This window comes from Cryptomeria japonica, chromosome 10 (assembly GCF_030272615.1).
Source record: "Cryptomeria japonica chromosome 10, Sugi_1.0, whole genome shotgun sequence".
Taxonomy (NCBI): domain Eukaryota; kingdom Viridiplantae; phylum Streptophyta; class Pinopsida; order Cupressales; family Cupressaceae; genus Cryptomeria; species Cryptomeria japonica.
Window position 1 is genome coordinate 762150660 of NC_081414.1, and position 15290 is coordinate 762165949.

General features: G+C 31.7%; 1 pseudogene; it reads left to right on the forward strand.

The window, feature by feature from the left end:
* Window positions 1–13440: 13440 nt before the first annotated feature.
* LOC131859201 (sugar transport protein 13-like) lies at window positions 13441–14677 on the forward strand (annotated as a pseudogene).
* The last annotated feature ends 613 nt before the right edge of the window (window positions 14678–15290 follow it).

Consider the following 15290-nt stretch of genomic DNA (forward strand, 5'->3'; position numbering starts at 1 on the left):
TCGCCTATAATACTCAAAAAATGATTTAGTGATTTGTTACATCAGATTTGGTAGGATTTATGTAAACAATTCAAGGTCAATAAATAATTAGATTTTACTTATTAGATGATGTAATAATGTAGATAAATAAGAAAGTCATGGTCACATTTTTTTAGGATAGAGATGAAGTGCATGGTGGACATAAAAAATTATAACAAGTTAGTCTTGTCTTATATATTATGTTTTAGATGTTGGGATGAATTAAAATGAATAATAAACATAAATTTTGATTGTGAGAGTACCATTAGTTTAGACAAAAAATGAAAAATTTTTGCATGCCAAAATAACACAATAATGTGTCTCATAGTATGTGACAAACAATTCACAAATTGACAGTTCCATTTTACTCTTGCAATATATATAACAAGTAGAAGAAGATTGAAATTAGATTTCATACTCTTTCCAAAATATAATATTCAACCAAACTTCCAAACACACCATGACTCCATCATCATTACAAAACATAACATTAATTACTAAAAAGCATTCCCTTACTTTTTTAAACAATCTCCAACCTTACAAAATGGTGAGGTTCCAAAGAATTAATGTTTAAACATAAAAAAAAATTCAAATAAATGTGATTCACCGAAAGCATTAAATCTTCTTTTACAATTTAAAAATAAATTGAATAAATTTGTATAAAGGATTTTCACTGAATATGGCCTACGAAAGTTGTGCAAACAAAAGTCTGAATTGGAGAGACAGAGTGGCTTAAAACAAACACAGGGTTACTCTCCACGATGTTGCTTTGAACGTCTTTCCTGCATGTCTCTTTTTGTCATTTTTCGTATGTCGTAGGAAGTTTTGAAGAAGTTGGCCTTCATAGCCAACTCCACCATGCCTTTCTCAGCTCCCTCATAACGATCCAATTTCTTTTGATAAGTTGGATATAAAATCAAGCTGTCAAATATAAGTAAATATTCTCTTATTGCTCGCATCGCTGCTTTCATGCCCGCTTTTTCAGCTTCAAGAACCTCAATCCTTCCTTCCAATTCTGACAGATCTTCCATGTCTCCGTTAAAATCTTCTGTAAAATTACTCATAAGAGAAATTTGCTTTCAAATCGTTCAAACTTATATTTTCACTGTTTTAAACAATAAAATTCTTCTAATTTCTGTACGTTGTTTTGAACAATCAAACCCGGAAATCTATAAACCTTATTATTATGTTCAAATACAATGACTTGGGATATAGAAAATTTTCTTACCTCTATATAAAACTCTGTCAGCAGTCGTGTCTATCCAACAATTTTATGTTTCATATTAACAATGACGTTTACACGTTGTTCATGATTTATATGAGATTAGCAAAACTAAATTATCATAGGCAAAACTAGTAGATTTTTAAGTCGAGAGGTTTTTACAATCGCAGCAAATTTATGTGTCCATATTTGGAAGTTTACAAATAATTTGACATATTTTTTTTTAATGTGATTATTGTATGAATAGCTAATATCAATTTGTTAATTAATTAATATTTAAATATGTTTTCATTCATGAAAGTTGGTTCTAGAACAGTTGATGAAAATTTTGGGGAAGACAGACTTCTTGGTTGGAGTTGGAAAATTCGAGGAAATTGAAAGAGATTGGAGCATAGGATCAAAGCATAATATATATGTAGTTTGGTTTTCTATCTAAGTTTTATGAGAATTGTATAGTGAGTACATAACCTTTCTAGGGTCATTATCCTTGGCAGTTCCTCTGTATTTCTTACCCATGTTAAAGATACTTATAAAGAAAAATGGTCCATGGTGACCCTTTGCTTGTTTTCAATCTTATGACTGTGTCACCCTTGACCCTGTGTATCAAAATAAAGGAATATTTCATACAATGAGAATGAATTAAAAAAATTACACGTAATAAATTTCTATTAGGTTTTTTATGGTTTCACTAACAGATGTTGGTTCATTATAAATTATCTTGTTCTATTATTGGTCTAAGAGGGATTTTCCCACCCATTGAATCTTATCATAATGTCCCTTATTATATCTTAATGTACCACATATCTCATTATTGCATCCTTATTAGGCCATAGATGCAATAACTCAATCATGATGATATTACCCATAAGTGTGATCCCAAGGAATCATTTATACCGAACACTGCTATTTTTTAATTTTCCTCCTCTTGAATTCTGTTTACTAACCAATAGAGTTGTAAAATGAAACTATTTACATCAGCGTTTAGTAATGAATACTTCATTAGAAAAAAATATAATTGAATACAAGATTGTAAGGAAGGTTATCGTTATCAACCATTTGGACACCAATCCTTTTAGCAGTCGTAATAAAAAAGAATTATTATTATATGAAATGTTTCTTTCATCAAAACATAAGACTATGTTAATTGTCGCAGAGAGCCGTTGAATGGAGAAGTTTTGGGGACCTATAGTTGCTAGGGTTTTGCCAAAATTTAGAAATCCTAAGTTTTGCAAATCAGGCGATTTGGTGAATGGGTGTACATTATTTGTGGTGGCCCAAGTTGGAAGGCCAAAGCATCAATTTGTAATTGTGAGTAGAGGGGCATGCCAGGTTCAGGTTCTAAGTAAGAAGGGGCTTCCAACCTAGTTGTTGGGATGGATAAGACGTCACTTCGGGTAGGGTTAGGAAGGGCCCCTCTAATCATTATTTTGTTAGCTTTAATGGGTTATTCTATGGAACTGAATCCATCTCTGTGTTGTGTAGTCCTTGAGGTAGGGAGTGATACAAAATGGTAGTGCTAGGGTTTCTATGAAGCATGGAAATACTAGTTTGTCTTAGACTAAGATGTGTGGTGATGGGATTTTCACTATTCGTGGAGGCCCATAGTGTAAGAAAAAACTTCTATTTGTTAGTAGAGTGGTGTAAAAGATTTTGTTTGTGAACATATTCGTGTGTCTATGGGTAGGGTTGTTGCTCATATAAAGGGCTTCCACTCTGGTTTCTAGGATCATTAGAATGAACAAGTTGCAGTAACTAGAAGGGATAGGAAGGGCTGCCCTCCCAATCATCAGTCTGAATGGCCTTATGGGCTCTCCCCTAGCTTTGTATTTTGGTATAGTGTAGGGAAACGGATCTTGAGATAGAGGAAGTTGAGGAATGGGGAAATAAACACTAAAGATGCAATTCAATCTCCTCTTAAATTAGTTTGTGTGTTGAAGAGGAGGTGGAATATAATGAGAAGGTTTTTTTCTCTGGGTTAGGCTTGATTGGGCATTTCAGAGGTATTTGGTGCGGGTGGAGTTGAAGAGGAGGTGCAACATAATGAGAAGGTTTTTTTTCTGGGCTAGGCTTGATTGGGCATTTCAGAGGTATTTGGTCAAGCCTAAGAGATATTCACAAAAGGATCTCTGAAAATTGTTAACCTATTGTGGATGGATGTGTTCAAATATATCCATGTGCTTGGGGTTTCTTCATTGCTTATTTTGAAGATGTGAAAGAAAAAAATAAGGTGTTTTGTGACCACCATTGGAACTCAGAAGGTCATCAAAATGCTTATGTTGAAATCATGGTATCATTTGTTCAATCCTTCTACCAAATCATTTGATCGTATCTTCTTCTGGATAAGGCTTCTAAATCTTCCTCCATAATTATATCTTGATTCCTTCATAATTATATCTTGATTCCTTTTTTGAAATGTTAGGAAACTCTTTGGATAGTTTCTTATTGGTGGATGAGGGATCCTCAAATCTTCTACACTCTACTTATGCCTAGATTTGGGTAGAGATGGATGGCATTACGAGTCTCCTTGAGAAGATTTATATCAAAAAAATTGAAAGGTTGTTGGGTGAAATCCTTGAACTATGATGGTATCCATTTTAAATCTAGAAGATGTTTTTAGAGTCGACATATTGGTGCTTAGTATACAAAAAGGAGGGTGGAAAAGTCTGCCACTTAGTAGAAAAATGTCTCTACCCTCCATTACTCGGTAGAGAAACGTGGGGTGTACTTTGAGAATGGGATGGATGATTCCATTGAATTGGCTAGGGTTTCTCACTCTTGAGATCTCTTTAGATAATGTGCCTCTAGTTTTGACAGTGTTAATGCTAGTCTCAAGTGGAATCTCCTTTTCCACCATAGCAGTTGGATTCTAAAGACACTATGTCCTTGCATTGTAAGGGAAAGTAGATCAGAGTTAAGGTGGGAAAATTTATGTTTGGGATGTGGAGATGGAGGAGGGTTGGAATGTTATAAAAGAGAAGCACATCAAAAGATGTAAACAAGAGACTAGCTGGCATATGCTTCTGAGATCACACTCAAAGGATAAGGATAGATTATAGTGTTTAGTCCTGACCCATTAATGGGTGTTTTTCTTTAGTGATTTTTGAGTGGGGAGGGGCAAGGCTAGATTATAGTGTTTAGTCTTGACCCATTAATGGGTGTTTTTATTTAGTGATTTTTGAGTGGGGAGGGGGCTCCTCATTTGTAGCCTCTGCCAGTATGGACTAGGCCAAAAACCCTCTTTATTAATATTTTTCAAACTAATCTAATGGGAGTAGGCCTTTCTAGCAAAACAAAACTACCAAAAAAGAAGACGATGTTAAGTGCTTGAAAATAACATATATAATTTCATAAATACTTATAGCTATTGATTCAATGAAATAAAATGTGAAGAGAGATTATATACACCATAATCTAATTTATAATAACACATGATCAACTAGTAATATCTAGATGTAACTAATCTTAATACAACATGAACCATCTTACCTTTGATAGGGGATGATCCAAATATTTTAACCCATTAATATACCACATAATTCTTAGAACAAAACCCTATGAAAATTCTCATAAAAGAAAATTCATCTATTTTGATTCATCTATTTTGATTCATCTATTTTGATTAATGTAGTTCTTTGTAAAATTGTTTTTTACTTATTTTGATAGTCAATCATGTACTATACCAAGCATTATACATTACCTCTTAGGAATAAAAAAAATTCTATTATATTAACCACTATACTTATAAAGATCATTTTTGGTACAATTATTTAGCAAGTATAATTACTCAATTCTAATGCATCATCAATAACTAAAATATATTTTTCTTACCATATGCTAATTTAACTAAATTACAATAACAAAGGGACACTCAACCATGATACTCTACAACTCATTCAACCACTTCATTTGATTATTTCTACCTAATTTCATTATATTTGGTGACTCAAAAATAAGAATAAAATCTATCTTTGTCCATAATTCCAAAACATACAATACATTTACTAAAATATATTTATTAGATTTGAATGATGTGGCAAGTCAATCAATTATCCATATGGGATAAATAAATAAAATTATATTTATAACATAATTTTTTTTATTTAAATCAAGTTAACCAAAGAAAATAGAAATAAAAGAAAGCATTTAACTGATTTAAAGAATTTTTTTTTTTTTTTTGCTTGATAAAATTTAAGGTATATATGCTAATGGCAGTGGCGCCGCACAATAAAATAAATCAATATATAATTTCATATAGTATTTTTTTATGTATCTATTTAGACTATTTTCAATAATGTGTGTGTGTGTTGCAAGATCAAAGCAAATAGTAAAATATAAGATATATTAATTTTTATTTAATGGCAAGTATTAGGGTTATGGTTAGTGTTAGGGTTAAGGTTAGTGTTATGGTTGGGGATAATGTTTACATCATGGTTCGAGTTAGGGTTATGATAATGGTTAGGGTTAGCATCAATGTTGGGGTTTGGTTTTGGTTAAGGATTATGGTTAACATTAGGGTTATCATTATGTTTAATATTAGGATTAAACTTATGGTTAGGGTTAGGGTTCAGTGTCAGGGTTACAATTATGTTGAGGGTTTACATCAAAGGTAGGGTTAGGGTAAGTATAGTTACAATTAGGGTTAGAGTTAGAATTATAATTGGGGGTATGGTTAGGATTAGGATTTGGTTTATGTTTTAGTTATGGTTAGTCTTTTTATTAATGTTAGGGTTCTTTTTATTGTTATGATTAAATATTATAATTAGTGATTATAATTAAAATTAGGGTTAGGGTTAGGGTTAGGGTTAGGGTTAGGATAATAATTAGGGTTAGGGTTAGGGTTAGGATTATAATTAGAGTGAGGGTTATGATTAGAATTATAATTAGAGATAGGGTTAGTCTTAGTGATTAGGGTTAGGGTTAGGGTTAGGGTTATAATTAGGGTTAGGCTTATAATTATGATTAGAGTCACCCTTATTGATTATAATTAGGGTTACAATTAAAGATTATAATTAAAGTTAGAGTTAGGGTTATAATAATAATTGGGGTCAAGGTTATGGTTAGGATTATAATTAGGTTTAGTGTTAGAGATTGGAGTCAGTCTTTGATTATAATTAGGGTTAGGGTTAAAAAATTAATTAGTAATTATAATTAAAATTAGGGTTAGGGAATTATAATTAGGATTAGGGTTAGGGTTAATATTGCAATTAAAGATAGTATGTGATGATAGCTATAAGAGTTAGGGTTTGGGTTAGGATTAAGGTTGGGGTTAGAGTAGGGTTAGGGTTAGAATGGGGTTCAATTATGCTTAGAGTAGGCTTCAAGTTGTAATTAGGGTTCAAATTTATGGCAATGGCTACACAGTGAACAAAACAGCCCGCCCATGCCATGCCTTCCCATCCCCATCCCCCATGTCATCACCATCCACTCAAAGGGTCCCATGCCTCATGTTGCCTCGATTGTTGTGCGGGCTACTCCATGCCTTGAAAAGGAAGGAGTTTTTTTTTTTATGTTTAATTTATTTGTTCAGTTTTATATGAAGTTTTTTATATGTTTATATTATTATTTTATTTGTTTTTTATATGAATTTTTAAATGTGTATATAATGTATTATTTAGTATTTTTTGATAAATATGATATAGAATTTTTTTCATATGTTATTTTCTTATTACTATATAAATATGCATAATTTTTTATTTAATTATATATAATTTTTATTGTTATAATATTATTTATTTAATAGATTTATTAAATTATAATGTTTAAATTTTAAAGAAACTTATTAAATAAATAATTTTAAAATTTACTTTAACTTATAATATTACTACAAAAATTTACTTAAAATTATAATGCTTAAATTTTAAGTAAATCTATAAAATTATTTTTAAGTAAATTTTTATAGTAATTTTTTTCATAATAGATTTACTTAAAATTTAAGCATTATAATTTTAAGTAAATTTTTGTAGTTATATTTTAAATTTAAGTAAATTTTAAAATTGTTTAATTTTTAGGGATTTTCTTAAAATTAAAACATTATAATTTAATAAATCTATTAAATAAATAATTTTATAACAAAAAAAATTGTATATAATGAAATAAAAAAATAAAATATGAATTTTTTTTATATAATATTTATTAAAAAAATATTAAACAATATAGACATATTTAAAAATTTATATAAAAAAACAAATAAAATGACAATATAAACATATTAAAAACTTCATATAAAAATGAACAATTAGAAAAAAACATTAAAAAATTGCTCCTTCCTTTTCACGCAAGGCAACGTAGAGCATTTCCTTTCTCAAGTGAAGGTACAAGTTATGCAGATCAGTACGGTTTGCTCGGATGGTTTGAGTGGATGGTGATGATGGCATGGGGGGAAGGGGATGAGAAGGCATGGCATGGGCGGATCATTTTGTCCGTTGCGTAACCATTGAGTTTGGTTAAGGGTTAAGATTATAGTTAATTAGAGTCAGGTGTTGATTGTGGAAGTGGTTTAATATATTTAGGGTTAGGATTAGAGGTCAATTAGGGATATGATTCAATTACATTAGGGCTAGGTTTAAATTAGGATTAGGGCTAGTTCTTATTAATGGTAAAATTAGGGTTCAAGTTGTAGTTAGAGAATAATTCTAGGGTTATAATTAAGCTTAGTGTTATGTTATCATTAGGTCTCAATTATGATAAGATTAGGTTATTGCTAGGGTTAAATTAGGTATAGATTAGGGATATTGTCAAAGTCAACATTTGATTGTGATATGCTTTTAATTATAGTTAGGGTTAGCATTATATTTTAATTTGGGCTGGCATTAGGGTTAGGGTTAAATTATGATTAGAGTTCAATTAGGTTATGGTTTTGGGGTTAGGGTTATGTTATGATTAGGGTTAGGGTAACCATAATTACAATTAGGGTTAGGGTTTGGTGTTAGGGTTAAGCTTAGTATTAGGTTTAGGGTTAAGGTATACATAATTGTTAGAGTATAAAAATGATCAATAATATGTGGAAGGATATCTCTCGATATGTTTAATATATAATATTGATATATATAAGTTAGTAATAGTTATGACACAACATGGAAGACATTAAATATGTTAATATATAATTGTACAAATTATTAAACATCACGTTAGAGTTAGGTTTTACAATTATAATTATGGTTAGGGTTAAGGTCTACATGATGGTTAGTGTTAGAGTTAAGGATATGTTTTGGGTTTTGGTTAGGGTTAAGGTGTAGGGTTAGGGATTAGGTTTATGGTTAGGTTAGGATTAGGGTCAAGATTATAATGAGGTTAGCGTTTAGGGTTATGGTTAAGATTATGATTATGGTTATGGTTCACATCATGGTTGGGGCTATGATTAGTCTCATGGTTTAGGGTTCTAGTTAGGATTATGGGTAGTGTTAGCACTATGGATAGGGTTAAGGGTTAGGGTTGGCATTATGGCTATGAATTATATCATGGTTAGAGTTAAGGTTATGGTTTGGGTTATAGTTTAAGGTTGGTGTTAAGGTTTAAATATGTTAGGGTTAGGGTCAGGGTCAATGTCAGGTTGAGTTTAGGGTTAGGGTCAATGTCAAGTTGATTTTAGGGTTAAGACTACCATAAGGTTTAGGTTGTTTAAGATTATTAATGTTAGGATTAATTTTAGGGTCAAGTTATTGTTAGGGTTCAATTACAGTTATGGTGAAGATTAGGTTATGATTAAAGTTAATATTATAGGATAAAGCTTGGGGTTAGGGTTAGGGTTTGAGCTATAGTTTAATATTGCGATTAAGGTTTAATCAAGGTTATAATATGTTACCATAAATATTTAATTAGGGTTAGGATACAATTAGCTCCAGATTAGGGATATTGTGAAGGTTAGGGTTTGACTACATGGTAAGGATTTGGTTAGAGTTATGGTTAGTATTATAATTAAATAAAGGTTAGAATTAGGTTTGTGATTCATTTACATTGGGCTTAAGGTTTGGGCTATAATTTTGTTACAATTAGGGTTATTATCAATTATGGCTACTTTAGGCTTTCGTTAGGATTAGGATTATTATTACAATTAAATTAGGACTAAATTAAGGTTTGAGTTAGTGTTATGATTAAAATAGGGTTAGCATGGTTTACGTTAGTGTAAAGGTTAGTTAGGGTTAGGGTTCAATTAGGTTTGGGTTTAAGGTTATGCTAGGGGTAGGGTTTAAGTTCAAGATAGGGTTTAATTATGATTATAATTAATTTTAGGGTGAGGTTTTTGTCAAGGTTCAATTATGATTAGGTTAATGTTTAATAAAAAATATATTTAGAAAAGAGAATTTAGAAACAAAAGTATACTTCCCATGTAGGAGTCAAACACAAGTCAACAAAAAATAACTTATTGCCTAATTTACCATGAAACCCAAAATGTTGACATCCAACACATTAATTTAAAATGGATACATTATAATAGAATCTAACTTGAATGATCAATGTAGCAAAGCTATGGGATTGGTAAGATTACAATAAAATTGTAAGTCCAAATTGAGTTTTTGATTAAAATTGTTAGCATAGAAATTCTTATTGATCTTTCTAAATTAAAAAAATAAAAATTATATATTAAAAAATAAATAGAATATAAATAGAAAAATCACATGTATATGATAAATTAGAAACATTTAATAATAAATATATTATATCGTATTTATTAAATATTTTTGTAGATATGTAATTTATTTTTTGAATTTAGAAACATAAATTTTTTTTTCATCTTTCTAAATTGAAATAAAAAATCACATCTATATGATGAATTAGAAACATTTAATAATAAATATATTATATAGTATTTTTAAAATTTTTTTGTAGATATGTAATTTATTTTTTTGAATTTAGAAACATTATAAATATTTGTTTAGGCATGTAATTGTATTTTTTATTTTTCAAATTTAGAAACATCATATTTTGTATGTTTAAGAATTAGAAACATAGATATTATTTTTTATCTTTTTGAATTGAAAATTTAAGGTATATAAATGTAAGGGTTTTAGATTATATACAAATAATATTATATTTTAAAATTAAATTAAATTGTATTGAAAAAATAGTTAAATTTGAATTATATGGATTTTCAAATCGACTAAAATTTGGTTCATATAAACAAATAAGAAACATAAAACTCCTTCAATCATTTTATAAATGATTAGTGATGAAAAAACATCACAAACTTTTTTCTCCACTTGGGAACAAAATTATGTTTGCATCTAGAACATTAACTTTGTAGACGACAAAATTAGAAATAAATATAAAGCACACTACCAATCATGCATTTGCATTTATAGAAAAACAACAGTTAAAAATTTTTTAGATCCAAATATGTAATCCTCAAATTCCTCATGATCTCATATAATAGTAATATAGAGACTACATTAAAATTATTTCTAGGTCATGTGGTTGCTCATGAATATATACTATACCAATTATATAATTATTTCCATTCAATTGGCATATACTGTTATTTTAATAGTCACGGATTTCATGGATTACAAACAACGAAGGTGTGTATAAAGTCTGGAGAACAATCAAGAATCCTAAAATTTTAAGTATCCATGAGAAAGCAGCATTTCCTAGCACTTACAAGGCTTTTTTTTAATATGTTGACGGAATTGAGAAAGTTCCCTTTACTACAAAATTTACCTGATTTCTCATCCATTTCAACAACGACTTTCTGATCATTGTCACCCAATTGCATGCTTCCATTATAAATGGCATGCAAAATCAACTCAATGCTCCCAAACCAACTCAATTGCATGCTTCCATTATAATTAGAACGTCCACTCATGATTAGGCACATACACACAACTTTATCCTAACGCAAGAAGCCATACTCAATATGCTGACTATACAATTCCTTCATCAATCACGAGGTGCCATCAAATCAAATTATCTTTTCCCTAAGTTATGATTCATAGTCAAGCTGTACTCTCATGGAAATTCATTTTATTGTTTAGGGTTTCATAGAATTTAAAGCGATTTGGGTAGGTGCCAAAAACCACCTACAAAAAAATCCTCACTACCTACTTCGATATCATCCCAGAAAAATGAACATGTAAAACAGCTACTTTGAAAATGTAACATGCAAGACACGTCACTTACCACCTCAAAATCAGCGGCCAGTGAAAAAAACTTAGTAATTGTAATATTGCAATAAACTAACCTCCGTGTTGATAAACTAAAAGAGTGAAAAGAATTGGAGGTGCAATCATGGGTTCCACAGTTGACTCTATCTTCATCTCATCAACTCTAAATAATTTTTTTTACTTTGCATGCATTTGCATAATAAGACCGGCAAAAAATAAAGATATCAAATCCCTAAATGCTCATAGCATATGAAATCCCTGAATGCTCTCGTGTGATTTTCTATTTGCAGATGTTGTAGAATATTGTGCTACATCATTTAAAAAAAAAAATTTATATAATGATTTATTTTTATAAAATCTTGAATAAATCCAAGTGTATTGCCACTCACAGTAAAATAAACTTTAAAATCTAATGCTAGTCAATCACAGAAAATTTTAAAAAGTCATAAATTAAATCTAATGCATACCAAATGTTCAACTACATCCATACTATCTGATTTCAAAATAGTGCATTTGATGTTAAACTGCATCTGTAGAGAACAGAAGAATATACAGTCCTTAAGAGTAGGAAACAAAGAGATTATGTTCATTAAAATAACTGGTCATATATTTATGAATCATCAGGTCAGATTACTCATAAAATCTAAAATTTTATAGATGAGAGAAGAAAAAAGCATACTTTGGTGCATGGTGTAAACAATATTGTGATGCCCAATTCCATCCATGCATTGCCCAACTTATGAGTATAACCTATATTTCCATCTTCGTCCAGGTTGCAAATAAATTAATCACAGCCATGTTTTCATTTAAATAGACCTATAGTAACGATGAAACGCTGGTCTTTCAGTCTTCCATTCCAGTTATGGATGCTCCTATTGATGCAGCAACTGCGAAATGGATGCTTCTATCTATGCAGTAACGCCAAACTCTTGGTATTTCCAATTTTATAAAGATTTTATGGTGATACAAAAAGTTTCTGTTTTCCCACCTGGGCAAAAAAACAAGAAATCAAAGATTAAAGACCCATACAACATGTCATAACACCAAATCATCCACAGACAAGTGGTCAGGGTGATTGAAAGAGCGAATCGTCTTTCATTTATCTCTTGTTCTTCTTTCCCAACACCTCAATCCACCCAGCCTCCTGCTCAATAACATCCCGAGACATCTTACCAAATTCACAAGAGAAAGCCAGCTTTCCCCTCCTCTCACAAAGTGAACCGTCATGATTACTCCCCTCAACAAAACCAAAACTAGTAGGTTCCTTGTGTTTTAATATTGGCTCTGATCCCTTTGAAACCTTAGACACCTTGTTCACCTTTTCTTTATCAGGTTTATCAGCTACACTCCTTGCAGTATTTAGGCTCAGCTTATCCTAAACAATTTTTCCAGTATCTTCCCTGTCTCCCTTTTTTTTTTTGAGTGGTAACATTCTCCTGCACTGAATAATGGTGGGGAGGCCTCCCTCCAACATCTTTCAACTTTTGCTTGGCACAATTGGTGACTTTGTGGCCAATTTGATAACACCTTCTACATCTAAATGGGATATTTTCATAGTCTACTGACTGCAAGCTTCAAAGACAACTCAACAGGAAAAATCCATCTCCACTACAATCTGTGCATACGTGGGATGCAAATAATTCAAAGAGCCCTACAGACTTACCTATAAATTTAAAACAAGCTTCAAATCAGAACTATAAAGGCAAATTAGGAGTAATATGGTTAAAAGCAGGATACCAAGGTTTTAGTACCAAAATATGCTTCCTCTCCCAACACCACAACTGCTCACATAGGATTGTTCAAGACCACCACGGAAAAGCCTCGAGTTCCAGGATAAATTTGCACATCTCCAATCAAAAAGGGCTTCCAACAATTTGTGATCCATTTATGTAAATCAACCAAACTTGGCTAGAGACCTAGAAAGTGGCCAATCAATCTGATCTCTGCGAAAGAATGTTCATTCTCTTTTAATTCCTTAGAGATTTCTACATCTAAGCTTACAATTGGCCTGTTAGAAGTCTAAGCCTCCGAAACAGGGGCAATCGTGATTCTTTGGAGCCCCTTATTAGCTGCATTCACCTATTTCAAAAGCTTGCTCTTGTTATGCCGAGAGGCGTTCCTACAGTCGCAGCAGGGGGGAGTGAAGGCATCCGTATATACACTAAAGAAAACGGAAACCTTGGCCATGCATTGTAACCGCTCCAAGTAAACATTTAGGTTGCAATTGCCATTCCTCTCCAACGCATGTACATTACTATAAATGTTCAGGTTGCGATTGCCATTCTGCTTCAATGTAACGCAATGTAACGTTATCGCCACCTTTGTCTTCATCAATCGCTGCCCTTGATTAATCGTTGTCTTCTATCCACCATTGTTGTTTATCAAGAAAATCGACTGCTACCTTTGCTTAATATTTTTGGGGGGGGGAGGAGACTCTGCCATGAATTTTCCTCTCTGCAAAATTTGCCTGGTTATGGGTGTTTTGTGATAAAAAGATTTTTGGGGGTTGGCTTTTAATCAATTGGAGAAAAAAGAAATTTTGGAAAGGAGATCGAAAGTTTTGGGAGTTTTGTGACTTAATCACCTGAAGCTGCGTGGAAGAAAAAAGATGGAAGACGGAACACCACACTGTAAACGTTCAGGTTGCGATTGCCATCCACTTTAGTTTCAATCTATTTTCAGTTGATAGGGAGTGCTTCTGCTCGAAGCCGGAGTGCAAATGTTTGTTTCACAGGTAAATCTTTGTAGCCATTCTGCTGTGAATTGTAATCACATGTAACCAATTTTTTTTTATTTTAATATAAAAAATTGTAACGATTTTGTTTTGGAATTGCAGGTGATCATTGGAATTCTGTTAGCAACAGGGATGAAAGAGGACGAAGATATTTCCAAGGGCATGGCAATTGTGATAGTACTTATGGTATGCACGTTCATCTCAGCCTTTGCATGGTCATGGGGGCCTCTTGCATGGCTCATTCCCAGCGAAACATTTCCACTAGAAATAAGATCCGCTGGACAAAGTGTCACCGTGTGCGTCAACCTTCTCTTCACATTTGTCATTGCACAGGCATTCCTGTCAATGCTTTGTCATTTCAAATACGGGATTTTCTTATTTTTCGCTGGTTGGGTTTTAATCATGTCTACATTCGTCATGTTTCTCCTTTCGGAAACAAAGAATGTGCCAATCAAAGAAATGATAGAGAAAGTGTGGAGACAACACTGGCTGTGGAAGAAGTATGTCATAGACTCTGATCTGATCCACGATGAGGACGGTGATGCCTATGCCAATCAAGAAACTGGGAAAGCTAATGGCAAGGCCCATCACAATTCTCAGTTATAATTTGATTTTACCGCATAATTAATTTTCAAGCTTAATTTTTTTTCAAAGCCTCCCGAATTGATCTACTCTACATCTCTGATTTGAATGGCTGCTTTTTCATGTCTCTGACAAGGTGTAGAGCTTGAAATTAACCAAGCCCAACCTTAATTTCAAGCCCAACCTTAAGTCAATTCTGTTCCCCTTTCCCTTCAAAGATACTAAACCTGTAAGAAGGGAACCAAGCTCAGTAGCAGGATCTTCAATATATATTTAGAAAAAGGGTTCAGAAACAGGATGATATTGAATATGTTAAAAAAAATTTAGAATTAAATGGTGTGAGTTGCACCATTTTTTACTGGAGAACATCATTAAATCTCTCATATCATTGAATTTCATTCAATTTAATATATTGTATTAAATAATAACAATTAAAGATTAAATATTGTTGGGGAAGAGGGAAAAAATTGAGTTCTATTTGGAATTGAGAGTGGGGTTTTTCCTTTATAAATTTAATATACATTGTACTATAATTGCATATTAAGCGTCCCATATAATTATATTCCAAGTTGTTGTGAATTACTCTTAAATGGTAGGTCAAATTTGTGTTCTAGAATTCTTGCAATAGGGTGGAAAC